An 18,000-nucleotide genomic window follows, 5' to 3' on the forward strand; every position below is an offset into this window, starting at 1 on the left:
ACAAAAAACTAAAACAAAAACCAAAACCAAACCAAAACACAAAACCCCAAAAAAACCCCAAAATAAAACACCAAAAAAACCCAAAAAACCCCCTACCCCCCAAAACCCAACAAAACCCCCCAAATCCCCCAAAAAACAACCAAACAAAAAAATAAAACAAAAACTAAAACAAAAACCAAACCAAAACAAAAAAACCCCAAAAAATTGCAAAATAAACCACCCAAAAACCATTAAAAAAATCCAAAATCCCCCCCCCCCTCCCCAAATAACAAAAACAAACCAAAAAAAGACCCAAAAAACCAAGTCCCCCCAACAATGCCAGCCACACAAAACACCAAACCCCTTCATATTTTGCTAAACTAAACAAAACCGTGGAGTTTTCCAGGCTGAGCATGGATCAGCTGTCAGGAAAGCAGCTAAATCTGCACGGTAGGACCAGAAATCCATCTCCAGCAGGAAGGTGGGATGGTGGGGAGGGGGAGATGGGGCTGATTTTTTGGGCAGGCTGTGGGAAGGAAGAGGCTGCACATGCCATGAGGAGATGCTGAGGGCCCCAATTTCTTGGTAAGGCCAGGAGCAGCAGCCTGGTGCATCCCAGGCCACCCCAAATGTGATTTCCCTGGACACAGGGAGGGGAAATGCTGTCCCTGGAAGCTGGAGGAGTCCCCTGATGTTACTTTTGCAGGTGGAAGGGACATAGCCATGCTGCTGTGCCCTTAAAGCCAGGAGGAAAGAAAACTGTGGGAAAGCTCTCCATGACTTGCTGAAGAGCTTTAAAGCTTGATCCATGTGCGTTTAGAGAAGGGGAATCACCCTGGGGCAGAGAGACCTCGGGGTGACCGGAGAAGGAACAGGCAAAGCTTGGGAAAAACATCTGGAGGGGCTGGAGAGAGTCCAGGGGAGGGAACAGAGCTGGGGAAGGGTCTGGAGCTCCTGGAGGGGTTGAGGGAGCTGGGAAGGGGCTCAGCCTGGAGCAAAGGAGGCTCAGGGGGGCCCTTGTGGCTCTGCACAGCTCCTGACAGGAGGGGACAGCCAGGGAACAAGGATAGGATGAGAGGAAACAGCCTCAAGCTGGGCCAGGAGAGGTTTAAATTGGATATTTGGGGAATTTTCCACCCCAAAAGAGTGGCCAAGCACTGGCACAGCTGCCCAGGGCAGTGTTGGAGTGCCCATCCCTGGAGGGATTTAACGTGGATTTTGTCATGGACACATTTTATGAAAAATCCTTTTGCTAGGATTGTTTCTCCTGAGAAGCTGAGAGGCCTCAGGAATGAAATGTAAACATTGATTATCTGATTATCTGCTGCTGTGGAATGCAACAGGTGCATCTGGGATTGGTCTCATGTGGTTGTTTCTAATTAATGGCCAATCACAGTCCGGCTGTCTCAGACTCTCTGGTCAGTCACAAGATTTTATTATCATTCCATTCCTTTCCTTTCTATTCCTTCTGATGAAATCCTTTCTTCTATTCTTTTAGTATAGTTTTAATACATCATTTTCTCTTAATATAATATATATCATAAAATAATAAATCAGCCTTCTGAAACGTGGAGTCAAGATTCTCATCTCTTCCCTCATCCTGAGGACCCTCAAACACCTCCACAGGAGGTGACACTTGGGGACATGGTTAGTGGTGGCCTTGGCAGTGCTGGGGGAATGGTTGGATGGATTATCCTGTTTTCCAAGCTGAACAATTCTGGGATTCTCTCTGGCCATGGCTTCTTGCTTTGTCTCTGTGGCTCTTGGCAGCCTCGTGCCGGTCCCCGTGATCCTCCCTCATCTCCTCATCCCAGGAAGCTCCACCCCGTGAGGCTGGCACCTGTTTGCCCTGGAAAAATTCTTTTATTCCTTCTTCAACCAAAGCACTGCTGAGATGCCTCTGGGGGAGGAGAGAGAGGGGTTAAACCCCTCCAAAATGTCACCAAGTGATCCTAAAAATAGCCAGGCTTTTCCTGCTCCCACTGACTCACCCATCACAGGCCACAAAGCCCTGAGGCACAGCAGGGCTCTGGGGGAACCATCCCTCCCTGCTGTGCTCCAAACAGAGCTTGTCTGTGTCCAGAGTGACCCAGGGACTGCCCTGCCCTCCTGCAGGGACCAAGGGCTGTCCCCTCTCCAGCACCCAGATCCTCCTGATCCTCACCCAGCATTCCCAAAACTCTGCCCTTTGGTCACCTCCCACCAAGAGGAAGGTGCACAAGGATCCGCTCACACCTCCCTTGCTCACTCCCACCAGAGCAGAGACCCCCATCTCAGAGGAATGGTTCTCACTGATATTTCCTCTGCCATCCCTTCCAGGTGCCAGAGCTTTAACCCACATGGAAACAACTCCAAAAAACCTCTCAAAAAGCCTCACTCAGTGCTCCCAGCTAAAAAACAGGAATGAAAGGAAAAATACTAAATTATTTTGGAGGTGTTGGGACCTGGGGTCTGTCCAGCTGCCTCTGGGGTCACAGCCAGGAGCAACACAACCTCTGAAAGCCACCAGGAGCCGTCACAGCCACCAGGGAAGCGGTGACCACAGGAAATGGGGCAGAGGAGGGGTCCATGGTCCTTTGGTGCCAGCCAACCCCTTTTCCCTGCAGGAGCCATCCCACCAAGAGCTGTCCCCTCTCCAGCACCCAGATGCTCATGATCCTCACCCAGCATTCCCAAAACTCTGCACCTCTCCCACCAAGAGGAAGGTGCACAAGGATCTGCTCACACCTGCCCTGCTCAGTCCCACCAGAGCAGAGACCCCCACCGCACAGCTGGGCTCAGAGGAAAGCTTCTCACTGATATTTTGGGAGCTGTTTCCTTCCCCTGCCCTCCTCCAGAATAGCTTTTTGTCTTGGGGTTTATTTTCTTTGTTGCCTCATAAAGGTTTGACCCTGGCGTGTTTTGAATGGAGCCGGAGGCAGCATTGAATTCCTCCGGGGATGTGGCTGCCTCGGGCAGGGCAGGGAGGAGGGAATTTCATTGTGTCCAAATTTCATTGTGTCCAACCCCGCAGACCTTCGGGGGAGGGGGGAAACAGCGAATTCTGAATTCTCCTTCTCCTGCTGCGGTTTCTGCCAGCTCCTCCCCGGGCCCAGCCCCTCCAGCCACCTCCACTTGTGTCACTTGTCACCCTCACTGGGTGACAGCTCCACAGCACAGCTCCTGTGCAGTGGGAAATTGGGATTTCCATCCCCTGGCCGGGTCTAACCCAGCCTCTTCACCCCTCTGATCAAAATCATCACAAAATCCCCCCATGGACCCCACAGGTGGAACCAGCTGCTTCTTGTGTGTTTGCAATGTCTTAAAATAAAAAAATAAAATAAAATAAAGTAAAATAAAATAAAGAATAAAATAAAATAAAAATAAAATATAAAATAAAATAAATCAAAAATTAAAAAAATAAATTAAAAAATAAAATAATTTAAAAATAAAAATAAAAAATAAAAAAATAAAAATTAAAATAAAGAATAAAATAAAAATAAAAATAAAATAAAATAAATCAAAAATGAAAAAATAAAAAATAAAATAAAAATAAAATAAAATAAATCAAAAATGAAAAAAAATTAAAAAATAAAATAAAAAATTTAAAAATTAAAATTAAAAAATAAAAATAAAATAAAATAAAATAAAATAAAATCTCTGGTTGATCACAGAATCATAGAATGACCAGGTTGGAAGAGACCTTCAAGATCTTCCAGTCCAACCCAGCCCCAACACCTCAACCAAACCCTGGCACCCAGTGCCACATCCAGGCTTTGTTAAACACACCCAGGAATGGTGACTCCACCACCTCTCCAGGCAGACAATTCCAGAATTTTATCACCCTTTCCATAAGAAACTTTTTCCCTGATATCCAACCTGATGTGGCCTCCTGACCCACCAAAGGGTCTTGCAGAGCTCAGTTTTCATTTGGGCTCTCTCTTTCCCACCCAAAATGCTTAAGAACCAACACTGGTAACCAAAACTAAACTTAGTGGCATTCTGGCTCAATAAAGCTCTGGAATTTACTCCACAATTCAGTTTGCAGTTGGCCATATCAGATCTCTCCTGGACATTCACAGATGACAGGGAGGAAATGACTTTTAATTTGATTTTACAAAATTAAGAGGAGCAAAACAACAGCAGCATTGCCTGTCCTCAAGCTGGGGATCAGAAAATCGCTGATACCAACGAAGGAAAAAAAAAATAAAAAAAAAGCTCCAATAATTTCTGTTCTGGCTTTGAAAAAAACAGGCTGATGTTCTCATATTGCACAGGGACAAGGAAGTGCTTTCTAGTCCATTAGTAACCCAGGAAGACACTAAATGGCATGGCCTGAGGAGAAACATTTTTAAACAGCAGGTTCAGATTAATTTGCTCCCAAGAGCCCCGTGGAAGCAGGACAAGGAGAGGTCTGGGCTGCTGCTCATCCTCTCTAAGAAGCCCTGGGATTTCTCTGAGATCCCAGAAGGGTGGAAAGATGATAATTACAGGGCAATATTAAAAAAAAAAAAAAAAGGGGGTGAGGAAAGGAGAATTGGGATGATGCAGCTTAGCCTGGCAGAAAGGGATGCAGGATTAGAGGGATGGAGCGTGGGAAGCTGTCAATATAAATAGATGGCTCCTAAAAAACCAGCATTTCACAGACTCCTTCAGCCTCACCAGGGGCAGGTTTGGAGCAGGGGACCCCAGCAGCAGCACAGATGGAAATGTGCCCCTGTGAGGAGCTTTGCTTTGGGGTGTTGTTTAAAAAATGAGTTATTCCAGAAGCATGGAATGGTTTGGGTGGGAGGGGACCTTAAATCTCATCCCATTTCCAACCCCCTGATGTGGGCAGGGACACCTCCCACTATCCCAGATTGCTCCAAGCCCTGTCCAGCCTGGCCTTGGACACTTCCAGGGATCAGGGGCAGCCACAGCTGCTCTGGGCACCCTGTGCCAGGGCCTGCCCACCCTCCCAGGGAAGGATTCCTTCCCAGTATTCAAGGTAAATCTGCCCTCTGGCAGTTTCAAGCCATTCCCTTTGTCCTGTCTCTCCCTACCTGCCCTTCCTGTCCCTCTCCTTTTGTCACTGAATTTCACAATGGGCAGTGTTGGGTCCTGCCTGGATCCCCTGGCACAGGGATGATCCTCCCTCCTCCCTGTGCAGCTGCTGCTTGAGGAAAAGGGCTGGGAAGATGAGAATCTCACTGCTCCCATCCCAGAGCTTCTCAGGGATGTCTCCCACCCAAAGTTGTCTCTGGATCCCCCCAAAGGTTTGCTGCCATCATTGGACACTGTCCCTGATACTGCCTGCTCTCTCCTTGCTCACTCGAATGCTGTTTCATCCTCCATGAATTTGTGGCAGGGAGTTTCCAGAAGGGAATTGTGACCTCTGAGAAAAGCTCCTTCACTCGGTTTGTCTTTAACCCAGCGTTTGAGTCATCCCCAGCTGCATTTTGAGGCAGAGTGGAGTCACATCCCCTCATCCCTTCACCCCAGGAACAGGAACTTTAACCCATTTTAGCTACTCTGGACATTTTGGTGGCTCTGAGGCACTCCAGGAGTTAAAAACCCCAGCACCAGGCTGTGATTCCCCTCTGGAAATTCCTCTGCAGCTCCAGGAATCCCCGGGATATCTGCAAAAGGTGTTTCTGGAGCAGGAATCACCTCCCTGCTGCCATTCCCACCTCTTTGGGACACGTTGGCCACTGGCCACTCCCAGGGAAGCAGAATCCCCCAAGGTAATTCATGCCAATTACTGCAATCAGCTAATTAGCAAACAAGATCGATTCAAATGAAGTTGAGGTGTCAACAGCTATTATGCAAGCTTGTGTTTGCCGGAGGAAAGGCATCCAGAGAGTCAAAAAGCCCTCGGGGCTGAGAATTGAGGAGAGGTAAAAGGGATGTGGGGGGGAGCAGGGAAATTAAGGGGGAAAAAAAACCCCAGCGCTGAGACAAATGAAGGAGGAAAAGTGTTGGGAATGGAAAGCGAGGCAGTAATGAATTACTTGTGAACACAAAAGGGGTGATGGAGAGGGGGGATTCCCAGCAGCCAGGCTGGGGTGAGAAGTCAGATTTTCACTGGGGAATTACCCGGGCTCCTCTCTAGGGATCCCCCAAAGGTGGGAAGCGGGGGAGCTTCTTCCTGCTGGAAAATTCCAGGGAAAAACCCCCTGTGACCGTGTTCACAAGGGTCTGAGGATGAGGGAAAAGATGAGGATCTGACTCCATGCTTCAGAAGGCTTGATTTATTATTTTATGATCTTTATTAGATTAAAACTACACTAAAAGAATAGAAGAAAGGATTTCATCAGAAGGCTGGCTAAGAATAGAATAGGAAAGAATGATAACAAAGGCTTGTGGCTCTGACTCTCTGTCCGAGCCAGCTGGACTGTGATTGGCCATTAATTAGAAACAACCACATGAACCAATCCCAGATGCACCTGTTGCATTCCACAGCAGCAGATAACCATTGTTTACGTTTTGTTCCTGAGGCCTCTCAGCTTCTCAGGAGGAAAAAATCCTAAGGAAAGGATTTTTCCTAAAAGATGTCTGCGACAACACCCTGGGAAGAGCTCTGTGCCACAGGACACCCACCAGAACCAGCTCTCCGGTGAAAACTGATGGCAAATTTTGGGAGCCAGTGGCCAGCCTGGGCTTGCCTGGGATGCAGCAATGTCCCGAGGGCAATCCCAGCCAGGCTGGCTCCATCCATCACTTCTCCTTTGGGAAGCCTGAAGCTGGATGAGGGTGGGACACCCTGGTGTAAAGCCTGCAGAGACATCTGCTAATCCTCCCCTAAGCCCCTGGGATGGATTTAAAGGGTGTTTTTGTCGCTCGCCCCCGGGATCAAGATCCTTAGAGGATAAAGCATCAGAAGGAAATGAAGGGATTCTTATCCCCCAGCGGGGCATGAAAGGGAGACCCTGCTCCCGCTGGGATGTCCCCAGGAGGGGCAGGTGTCACCTCCCCCGTGCTGCCCCTCGGATGCTGCACCAAGGGAAATCCAGGTTGGATAGCAGGGAAAAGCTTTTTACAGAAAGGTGATAAAGTTCTGGAATGGCTGCCCAGGGAGGTGGTGGAGTCCCCATCCCTGGGTGTGTTTAACAAAGCCTGGATGTGGCTCTGGGTGCCAGGGTTTGGGTGAGGGGTTGGGGCTGGGTTGGACTCAATGGTCTTGGAGGTCTCTTCCAACCTGATGGTGATTCTGTGATTTCTATGATCCTGTGAATTTGGTGATTCTGTGATTCTCTTATTCAGTGATTCTGTGGTTCTGTGAGTTCTGCAAATTCTGTGAATTCTATGATTCTGTGAATTCTGTGATTCTCTGAATTCTATGGATTCTTTGAATTCTGTGATCCTGTAGATTATGTGGTTCTGTAAATTCTGTGATCCTGTTATTATTCTGTGAATTCTGTGATTCTGTGATCCTGTGAATTCTGCAGATTCTGCAAATTCTGTGATTCTCTGAATTCTGTGACTCTGTGATTTTCTGAATTCTGTGATTCTGTGCATTCTAGGATCCTGTGATCCTGTAGATTTTGTGATTCCGTGAATTCTGTGATCCTGTTATTATGTGAGTTCTGTGATTTCTGTAATTTCTGTGAATTCTGTGATTCTAAGGCCGTGCTGGAATTCAGGCAGGAGGTGGGCTGCCCGGCTCAGGAGCTGCCAGATGCCCTGGTTTTATCCCAGCAGCTGGCCCAGACAAACATTATCCAGCAGCCCAAATCTCTGCCTGCCTTTTAAACCCTGGAGGGGTGCAAAATCGCTTTGCACTCCAAAGGCAAGGGTGGAGAGCTGGAGGAAAGGGTTTCCCCTGCTTTTTTTCCTGGTCAAAGCTGGGATTGAGGCTGTAACACTGTGTCCTGCCTGTTCTCAGCTTTTCTTCCGAGGATGAGAGGGAAAGACAACAATGGATTGATGGGAAGCTCCATTAAAGAAGGAAAAATCGAGTTTTCCAGCTGTGAGGAATAAGCTCTGAGTGGTGGATGCATCCACACAAGGGCTGGGATGGCTGCGCCAGGAACGTGGGCACTCAGGGATCACTGGGGTGACTTGCAGGGCTTGTTTTTAAAACAAACAGATCCCTTTTATCGCCTGAAATGCCTCACCTCCGCCAGGAGGAAACGTGTGGAACAAAGAAACGCCACCATTAATCAGCTCTGGAGCTCGGGGCTTGGCTCAGGGAGCTCTTCCCAAAGCCAGGTACCCACCTCCCAGAGTGCTGGGCACAGCCCAGCCCTGCCTGGAGCCTGGCTGGCTGCTCCTGCTCACCCTGACATGGCACAGAGAGGGGAAGAATGGAATAATGGCTCCTTTCTTTTCCAGCTATCAGGAATGCACCACACCTGGTGCCCCTCGGGGAGTGTTTGCTGTCCCGGCGGGCGCCAAGGCCGGATTGTTTGCACGGGGATTTATTTATTTAATCTTTTTTTTCCTAATGAAATATTATTATTAAAAGCTAATTTGGGCCCCTGAGAGCGTGGAGGGGAAGGCAAAGCTCTTGGCTGGCACTGAGGAATGTCAACAGGCTGGGTTTGGCTGGTCCCAAAGCCCTCCTGAGCTGCAGCAGATGAGTTTGTCTGGGCTCTGCTGGGAAACAGACACGGGGATTGCCCACCCCAAACACCTGCAGCCACAAGGTCTGGTTTGGAAATACCTCATCCTAGTCCCCAGATTGGCCCCCAGTCTGTACAAGCCCTTGGGAGGCTGCAGAGGGAAACTGAGGTTTGCCAATCTCAACTGAGGTTTGAGGAATGCGCCAAGGATGGCACCGAGTGCCAGCAGCAGGGAACAAAACAGATTGAAAACTTTCCACTTGGGATTCAATGGCACTGAAACCACTCCTGCATGTTGGGGACACCCTGATCCCCAAAGAGAGCAGGTCCTGAGGTCTGGGAAAGCACCAGGAGGGAGGAAGAGTGGGGCAGGTGGGAGGAAGAGCACAGGAGAGGAACAAAGTCCTGCTGTGCAGGGGCTGGCTGGGCACCAGCTAGACAGCAGTGATTTATTTATTTACATTGCTGAATGAGCTGGGCCTCCCTGAGCCTGGCACTGTGCTCAGCCTGCTCCTGCAGACAGGTGTTTGTGTCCTTGCTGAGCTGCACTGAGTGGGGATGTGGGTTTTCCTAGCAGAGACCTTTTGGGAAATGTGTTTGTTGGAGGAGGGAGAGATTTGAGCCAAGAACAAATCCAGGTCTTTCCATAGCCCCCCTCCCCTGGGCAGGGACCACCAGGAACCCCCTCCCCTGGGCAGGAGAGCCTTGGGGTGCAGGGGCCTGTGGGGATGCAGCTCTGCCCATCTCATCCCAGCATCCCTGATGATTTTGGGGGATGTTTTCATCCTCTCCTTTCTGCCCTGGTGTCTCTGAGCCACCTTGAGGAGCCAATCTCCATAATGGGAACAGCCTTTCCTGTCTTCCCATCCCACACTGGTGCACAGCCTGGCCAAAACAGTCACCAACATGTGCCTGTCTACAGGAATGTTTCCATTCCTACAGCCAAAAATTAAACTTTTTCAAATCATATTCCTTTCTCCTCTTTCCTTTTAGATATATAGAAAGGGTGAGATGTAGGAATGTACCCCCTGTTGATGGAGTGACAAAACTGTCCTTCGTCCCCGTAAAAAGGAAATAAGGCCAGAAGTTTCTCTCCTCAATTAAGTGAAAAGAAATCTCATAGGACCTGGGGAACTTCACCTCAAACTTAAGGATAGCCAATTGGACAGAAGGCAGAAAGTCCCACCTGAGTAATTTACTAGAAAAAGAAGAGAACAAAAGGAAATAATGGCTTTTGTGAGGTGTTTTACCAGGAGCAAGAACCTCTCGCACCTGGCTCGGTTTTTCTCTGTAAAGAGTTTTGTTATTTTGCTTTTTATTAAAACCTTTTGTTCCAACACTGCCACAGAAGCCATCCTGCTGATTTTATGTCTTCTAAGGTAGCTGAGCTCTCTTGGGTGTGAAATAGATCTCAAGAGCTTATGAGAGCTGGCTCAAGGAGACCCATATTTCACCTGTCCCCTGTCCCTTGTCTCCTGTCCCCTGTCCCCTGCCATTCCTGGCAGTGCTGGAGGCAGGGACTGCACTGCAGGGGAATGTCTGAGGTGAGGCAGCCACTCCTGCCATGCCAGATCTCCTCTGGGATGGCTTGGCTGCTCCTCCAAGAGCTTGCCAAGGGCAGAGCCAGGGCTGGAATGAAGGCAGCAGCCCGTGGGGAGTGAAGGAGCCTGTGCTAGATCAGCTGATATAATTAGAAAGCAGGGCCAAGGAGATGAGCTCCTGTGCCCAAAAAGCTGGGCTGCTTTTCCCAGCTCCAGCAGCTGGGCTAAGAAAAGCTCTGACCTCCTCCCCCACTGTGCCTGGGGGCACTGCCATGGTTTGGGGTACAGGGAGGAGCTCCCACATCCCAGCTTTTCCAGGGATGGGGCATCTACAGCTGCTCTGGGTGGTGACAGCCACCACCATCACCTCAGCCAGTCAGGGTCATCTCGCCCCCTCAGCTGGGCCCACCAGGACTGGGCCCAGACAGGCCCACCAGGACTGGGCCTAGCTGGGCCCACCAGGACTGGGCCTAGCTGGGCCCACCAGGACTGGGCCTAGCTGGGCCCACCAGGACTGGGCCCAGACAGGCCCCCCAGGACTGGGCCCAGACAAGCCCACAGGACTGGGCCTAGCTGGGCCCACCAGGACTGGGCAGTGTCTGCCCCCCAAAACCACTCTCCAAGCTGACTTTGCCAACCAGCTCCATGTCCAGGTTGTGTCTCCTCATGTTTTGGTTCAGGTAAGAACCCCTAAATTGCCCCCAAATGGGCCCAAAATGACCCCAAATGGGCCCAAAATTACAACTTGCTTGCAAAACCCTCAGGCCAAGGCCTTGGCAGTGGTGGGGAGATGGTGGATTTGTATGGGAACATCTCCACCAAATGAGGTGACAGACTGGGAGAGCTGGGGGAGTTCAACTTGGAGAAGAGAAAACTCTGGGGAGATCTTGCAGCACCTTCCTGTGCCTAAAGGGCCTCCAACAGAGCTGGAGAGGGACTCAGATGGGATATTAGGGGAAAATTCCTCCCTGTGAGGGTGGGGAGGCCCTGGCACAGGGTGCCCAGAGAAGCTCCTGGATCCCTGGAAGTGTCCAAGGCCAGGCTGGACAGGGCTTGGAGCACCCTGGGATGGTGGGAGGTGTCCCTGCCCATGGCAAAGAGGTGGAATGAGATGGTTTTAAGGTCCAAACCATGAAATCCCAACCCCACAAGTCAGAGTTTCCCCATGGAAGAAGGAACCGAAAATCCATCTGCGAACCCACCTGGCCTCCTCTGGCAGCACTGACCCCCCCCCAAACAACTCCCAAAACCTCCAAACTGACCTCACAGCAGGGATTTAATAGGATTTAGCACCAGGGGAAGCAAGGCTGGCTGTCTGGGCAGTGCAGAACACATCTGGGCAGGCAGAGAAATGTCAGCAGGCTGGGTTGGGCTGGTCCCAAAGCCCTCCTGAGCTGCAGGAGATGAGTTTGTCTGGACAGACAGGGGGATTGCCCACCCCAATATTCCTGCTGGATTTCTGGGACATACCCAGCTGCTAAGGAGAGGAAGGGATGGACTCCTTTCAAGGCTGGAGGGAACATGGAGAACAACAACAAGATTATAGAAACAACCTTGTACAACAAGAAATCCTGAGCCTACAGAGAAGATGAGTCCTGTGGGTGTTCAGAGAGACACAGGGTGCAGGATGAGACCCAGCCTGGTGCACTGGGTTCATTCTCACCTCCCCTCCTAAATAAACCCCCCCAATCCCATCCTGCTCCCAACTTTTGGCATCACTCCCCAGACCTTCCCAGCAGGAATTCCCTGCAGAGCTGGACAGACAGGCAGTCACTGCTTATCCCAGGTTTTCATTCCTGCTTTGGATCATTCTTTTTATTGCTGGTGCTGGGCTTCCAGAGGAAAGCAGCTCTTTGGGCCACACACCAAGGGATTTGGTTAATTCCTCACCCACAGAAGCACAGATATTTATTTAAAAGCTCCTCTTGTTATGTTACTTGGCAACTTCTGAGCCCGTGTGTGTTTCTCCAGCTGATAAATATTTGTGAGGTTGGTTGTGTGAAGAGCAGCATGTGTTAATGATCTGATTGCCTTTTTCCTGGGCTCCCTGCAAAGGGAACAGGCTCTGTTGCCCACTGGTGACACAGGAGCTGGAGGTGCTGGGGCTGGACATGAGTCCAGGTGTGCTCAGGTGGGCAGGAGGCCAATGGCACCTGGAATTTTTCAGGTTTGGGGTGTCAGGTGTCCCTTGTGCTGGCACTGCTGGGGCACCTCCAGTGCTGGGGAAACTTCTGGGCCTCTCACAACAAGATCTGGAGGGGCTGGAGAGAATCCACAGAACAGAGCTGGGGAAGGGTCTGGAGCTCCAGGAGAGGCTGAGGGAGCTGGGAAGGGGCTGAGCCTGGAGCAAAGGAGGCTCAGGGGCCCTTGTGGCTCTGCACAGCTCCTGACAGGAGGGGACAGCCGGGGGGGGTCGGGCTGTGCTCCAGGGAACAGGGACAGGAGCAGAGGGAACGGCCTCAGGCTGGGCCAGGGGAGGTTCAGGGTGGACACCAGGGAGAGTTTCTTCATGGAAAGGGCTGCTAAGCATTGGAAAGGGCTTTCCAGGGAGGTGGTGGAGTCACAGTCCCTGGAGTTACCCAAGGAATGAGCAGATGTGGCACTCAGAGCTCTGGTTTAGTTGGGGTGGTGGGTGGTGGTGTTGGATCAAAGGCTGGTACTCAGTGATCCCAGAGTTGTTTTCCAGCCTGAGTCTGGGATTCTGGGATTACACCTGTCTGGACCTGGAGCATCCTGCTGGCTCTGGAGCCTCTCACTGGCCTGTGATGAGGATTTGGCCCTGAAGGAATAAGAGTGGCTCATAATGAGGCTCAGACAAAACTCATCCTTCTGCCTGAGGAAGCAGAAAAAGCCAACAGGACCCACATCTTCATGGCAAACCCCCCAGTTTTGTGAGCTGGAAACTCAGCCACAATCCCTGAGAACCTGATCCCCAGTCCTCCAGCTCCTGCATGGCTCAAGGGGACTTTCAGCTCCCTCTGCCAGGACAGCCCTTGGCTCCAGCCCAGATCACAAGGCAAGAGCCATCCCAATTTCCTGAGAGCTGCCTTACAGTTACCTTTGCTTTCCTTGCTCTTCAGGGAGCTCCTTGGACCTTCCTCCCACCCATGGTGGGGCTCAGCCTGGTCCTCTCTCCCCCATGGGGGTGCCTGGGGCTGTGGGGTGAGGAAGAGCTGAGTTTTGGGTGCTCTGGGGAAGCACCTGGATTATTGCAGGATCTCAAGGTGCTTGATCCACCAGCACCTCCAGGATGGAGCATCCCAGCCTACCTATGGCTCCTGATGCCACCTTGTCCTGCTGGAACCCTGGAACGGTTTGGGATGGGAGGGACCAGGGGTGCCACTCCCTAGACCTTGGAAAGAGCTCCCACAACCAGAGGATGAATCCAGGGGCTTTACCCAGGATGGAGCAGAGGTGTGGGGGAGCCAGAGGGGCTGGGGGGTCCCTGTCTGCTCCCCAATCCCAGGGACAGGGATGTCTGGGCTCCTGGCCTCGTGCCTCCATTTCACTTTCAGATCCCTCAAATAATAACCGTGTTTGCCAGCTCCTGTGACAGGAATGACTAATGGGAAAGATCCTCTGTGAAGGGAAACAAGAAATCTCCTCATTTCACCCTTTGTTTGCTGGGTTTCTCTGACAGCCCCGGGAGAAAGCAGATTTTAAACCCTTCAACAGCTCCAGCAACACCCTCTTAACTCTTAACCTTCCCTGTCAGGCTAGAACTCCCTTCAGAAACTTTTTTTGCAGCCAGTTTATCCACATTCCTGCTCCATCCACATGGAGCTCCGACAGCTGATGCAACGTGGTTTTCACAGTGCATGTGTGGAAAACACCCTCCCCATCTGCCTGGGTTTTTTTTTTTTGCAAGTCAGGGGACCTGTCTTTCTGTCTTTCTGCCTTTTTTCCCGTTTTTTCCCGGGATGGGTGATCAAAGGTGCTCTTTTCATGGTGATGGAAGCAGCAGGGGATGCCCGGGGCTGATGCTGCAGCCCCCAGGGACTGGAGGCTCTCCAATCCCCACTCGTTCAGGACAAGCTGCTGCTCTCTCCCAGATACCCACAGCCACATGTGGGACTTTCAGATGCTCCTTTTCCATCTGAGGGGGCTGGGAGCTGATCCCTGGGGACGCCAGCAAGAAAGAGTTGGAGGAGGAGGAGGAGGAAGAGGAGGAGGAGCGGATCCCTTCCCTTTATGGAGAACTGAATCCACACAGGCACCGCGCTGTGTTTAAATGCCCCAGCGAGCCAGCAGGGCCAATTTCAGCCCCTCCACCACCCCTCCTCTGCCCTGCTGCCATCACAAAGGCGACACCGGGGACAAGGTGCCCGCTGCCCTTGCAGCCAGGGCATCATCGCACGGCTCCGGCATTTCCACGCCTGTTCCCAGCCCGTTCGCCTCGCAGCCTTTGCAGAAAATAAATTCCCCAGCCAGGCTGAACTCGGATGACAGCATCGTTGCTATATTTAGCCACGCCAGATCGCCGCTCCAACCAGGGCCACACATAAACAAACCGAGCCCGCCCGGAGAGGGCACGGCCGGGGGATGGAGCAGCCTCCCGCTCCTGCCTGCCCCAAATTTGGGGTGCCCTGCGTTCCCCCGTCATGCCAGCACCTCCCTGGAGGGCTCAGCGCTGGCACAATCCGCGGCCCGAGCAGCTTTGAGGTGAAGGATGTGCCGGAGGGTGTTAGGAGCAGAGGGAGATGCCAAAGGTTATCCCGCGGGGCAAGCAGCATCCCCCGACTGCGATTGCACCCCTGGATCCCAGCTGGAATTCAGGGAGCTGTCGGCATCTCCCCCCCGTCCCTGGGATTGTGCTGTGGGGCAGAAAATGCCAGAAATGCCCCGCTAGAGCCGTGCCCGCCCTTCCCACCTCCACTGCTCATCTCCCTGCAGCCTTCCTGCCTGCTCCCCTCCCTGTCCGAGCCTCTGCCGTGGAGCACGGAGCTGCCCTGGGATCCACGGAGCTGCCTGGGTACCCACGGAGCTGCCCGAGCATCCACGGAGCTGCCCAGGGGTCCACGGAGCTGCCCTGGGATCCACGGAGCTGCCCAGGGACCCACGGAACTGCCCTGGGATCCACGGAGCTGCTCTGGGGATCCACGGAGCTGCCCGGGATCCACGGAGCTGCCCTGGGATCCACGGAGCTGCCCTGGGATCCACGGAGCTGCCCTGGGATCCACGGAGCTGCTCTGGGGATCCACGGAGCTGCCCTGGGATCCACGGAGCTGCCCGAGCATCCATGGAGCTGCCCGGGGCCCCACGGAGGTGCCTGGGGATCCATGGAGCTGCTTGGGCATCCACGGAGCTGCCCGGGGCCCCAGGGAGCTGCCCGGGATCCACGGAGCTGCCCGGGGGTCCACGGAGCTGCCCAGGATCCACGGAGCTGCCCGGGGTCCATGGAGCTGCCCGGGGGTTCATGGAGCTGCCTGGGGCTCCACGGGGTGTGGAGCAGAGGGAAGAGGTTGTGGATGGGCAGCAGGGTCCGTGCCTGGCTCACTGGCAAGGCCTTGTGCTCCCTCCCCAGCTCCACACGGGGGGAAGGGGATGGGGATGCTCAGGGGGTACTCAGGGGATGCTCAGGGGGTGCTCAGGGGGTACTCAGGGACTACTCAGGGGATGCTCAGGGGATGTTCAAGGGGATGCTTAGGGGGTACTCAAGGAATGCTCAGGGGATGTTCAAGGGGATGCTCAAGGAGGGATGCTCAGGGGGTGCTCAGGGGGTACTGAGAGGATACTCAGGGAATGCCCAGGGGGATGACCAGGGGATACTCAGGGAATGCTCAGGAGATGCTCGGGGGGTACTCAGGGGGTGCTCAGGGGACGTTCAAGGGGATGCTCGGGTGGGAAAGCTCAGGGGGTGCTCAGGGAATGCTCAGAGGATACTTGGGGGATGCTCAGGGGATACTCAAGGAATGCCCAGGGGGATGCCCAGGAGGGTGTGGAGCATCCAGCATCCCAACACCCTCCTCTGAAGCAGAGGAACCATGTGGCCCGGGGGGCCGCTGGCAGCCACAGGTCCCCAGGCTCTCTCCTCTGCTCTGAGGAGGGCTCGGGGTGGCAAAGGGGGTCCCTGCCCGCCCCGGGCACACCCAGGGGCGCGGATGGGGCTCTGTGCTGCAGTGCAGCAGCTCCAGCCCCGCTGTCTCCCGGGGTGGGAGGTGGCAGAGGGGATGCCCACCTTCCCCTCCCCCTGCTCCGAGCGGGATGAGCCCCCGGGAGCGGCCACAACCCGGGGGATGGAGCCCGGGACCCCCAGGAGCAGCGGGGCGGGCGTGCACCCATGGCCTGGGGGCCGCTGTTGCATCCCTGCCAAGCCTCCTGGGGTGATGTCCCAAGCGGGGATGGGGAGGAACGCTGGGTGCCCGCCGAGCCGGGGTGAAGCCTCAGGCGGGGAGCCCCCTGCCATGACGTCCTCCCTCCGTCCCTCCCCACCGCCGCTGCTGGGCGAGGGCCACCCAGCACCGAGGCAGTGACATAATTCCCAGCAACTGCACGTTAATCACCCGGCCGCCAGCAACCCCTCCGTGCCTCCAATGCAACCCCCGGCCCCAGGCACCGCTCCCCTCCCCGACAGCAAAGAAATAAAGAAATAAATGAGAAAAGGCGAGGGAAAGGTGACGAGGGGGAAGAACCCGGCCCTGGCACTGGCACACGAGTCTGTCCCCCCTCCCCTCCCCTCGCCGCTCCTCCCCGCCTCGCACTCTATTTTTGGGTGCTGTCACATCCCGATGGCCCCGCGGGGCCAAATCCGGGCAGCTGCGACTTTAGGCACAAACACGGCTCCCTGGCCTCCATCACACCCGAAATCGGCGCTGCCAGCCCATCCTCCACCCCACCCCCTCCCCAAAATCCTCCTCCCCTCCCCCCTCCCCAAATCACATCTGGGTGGGTGGTTCGGGCGCGCCAAGCTCCAGCATCAGGTCCCCCAATAATAATCAGATCAAACCTCTCCCTCCGTGCACCCCACCCCCGGGAGACCCCCCCACCTCATCATCACCCCCCACCCCATCCCACCTCCCCCCCTCTCCCAGTTCCTCCCAGTCTCTTCCCAGCGCCCAGCCTTACTCTTGGCGGGGATGCCGGGCAGCAGCGATGGGGCCGGGATCAGGGGTGGCAGCAGCCGGGCGGCCGCTCCCGTCCGAGGGGTCTCATTATCTCATTTCGTCCTGTGTCACCAACACACACTCACGCACACACTCACACACATTCGCAGCCACGTTTCCCCCCCCTTCTTGCGGCAAACGGCGGCCAGCCCCGACCCCACCCCCTGTCACAGCAGCAGCCTAACAGCGAGCACCGGCAGGATGGAGGAGGATCTGCTCGCCTTCCCTTTAACTCTTCCCTCGCCACCCCTCAGGACAGGGCTCTGTCCCCGCCGACCTGCCTGGGGATGCTGCGGTGATGCTCGCACCTCCCTCGCCGCCTTGTCGCTGTTCCCCAACAGGGCTCCGGGATGTTTGGGGTGCGTTGGTGCCCTGGCTCTGTCCCCTGCAGGCTCCTGCCCCCCAAAAAAGAGCCCCCGAATAGAGCTGAGCCCCGGCAGTGGGGCAGGGGGTGTCTGGCTGGGGTTGGAGGGGCACGGGAGCTCCGGGGTGGGAGCCAAGTCTGCCTGCCTGGATCCACCATGAAAATCCCATTTTCCCCCCATTTCCAGGAGCAGAGCCCTTTGGGGTGGAGGAGGCACAGCCTGGACCCCCGGGGGTCTCTGATGGGGATGTGAGGTCAGTGTGGGGGACAGGAAACAACTTCTCCCATCCCACGGAGAATCCAAGGACCTGAGCTCGCAGGGGGTGGGGAAAATCTCCCCAGATTCCCTCTTACAGGGATGAGCTGAGAAAGGGACATCCAAATGGGCAAGGGCTGAAGGCAGGGCAGCTCCTGACTGTGACACTGCACTGATTGTCTTCTCCAAGGAGAAATGAGAGGTGCCAGAAGGGAAAGGGAAAGGGAAAGGGAAA

General features: G+C 53.9%; 1 protein-coding gene across 1 annotated transcript in view; it reads right to left on the minus strand.

Annotated features, from left to right (window-relative positions):
- Positions 1–17,297, minus strand: part of LZTS3 (leucine zipper tumor suppressor family member 3) — a 54,975-nt gene extending 37,678 nt beyond the window's left edge. The window contains exon 1 of the mRNA XM_054632805.2: positions 17,108–17,297. The gene's annotated coding sequence lies outside the window, so the exon portion shown is untranslated. The remainder of the gene's footprint in view (positions 1–17,107) is intronic.
- Positions 17,298–18,000: the final 703 nt, after the last annotated feature.

This window comes from Agelaius phoeniceus, chromosome 4, assembly GCF_051311805.1.
Source record: "Agelaius phoeniceus isolate bAgePho1 chromosome 4, bAgePho1.hap1, whole genome shotgun sequence".
Taxonomy (NCBI): Eukaryota; Metazoa; Chordata; class Aves; order Passeriformes; family Icteridae; genus Agelaius; species Agelaius phoeniceus.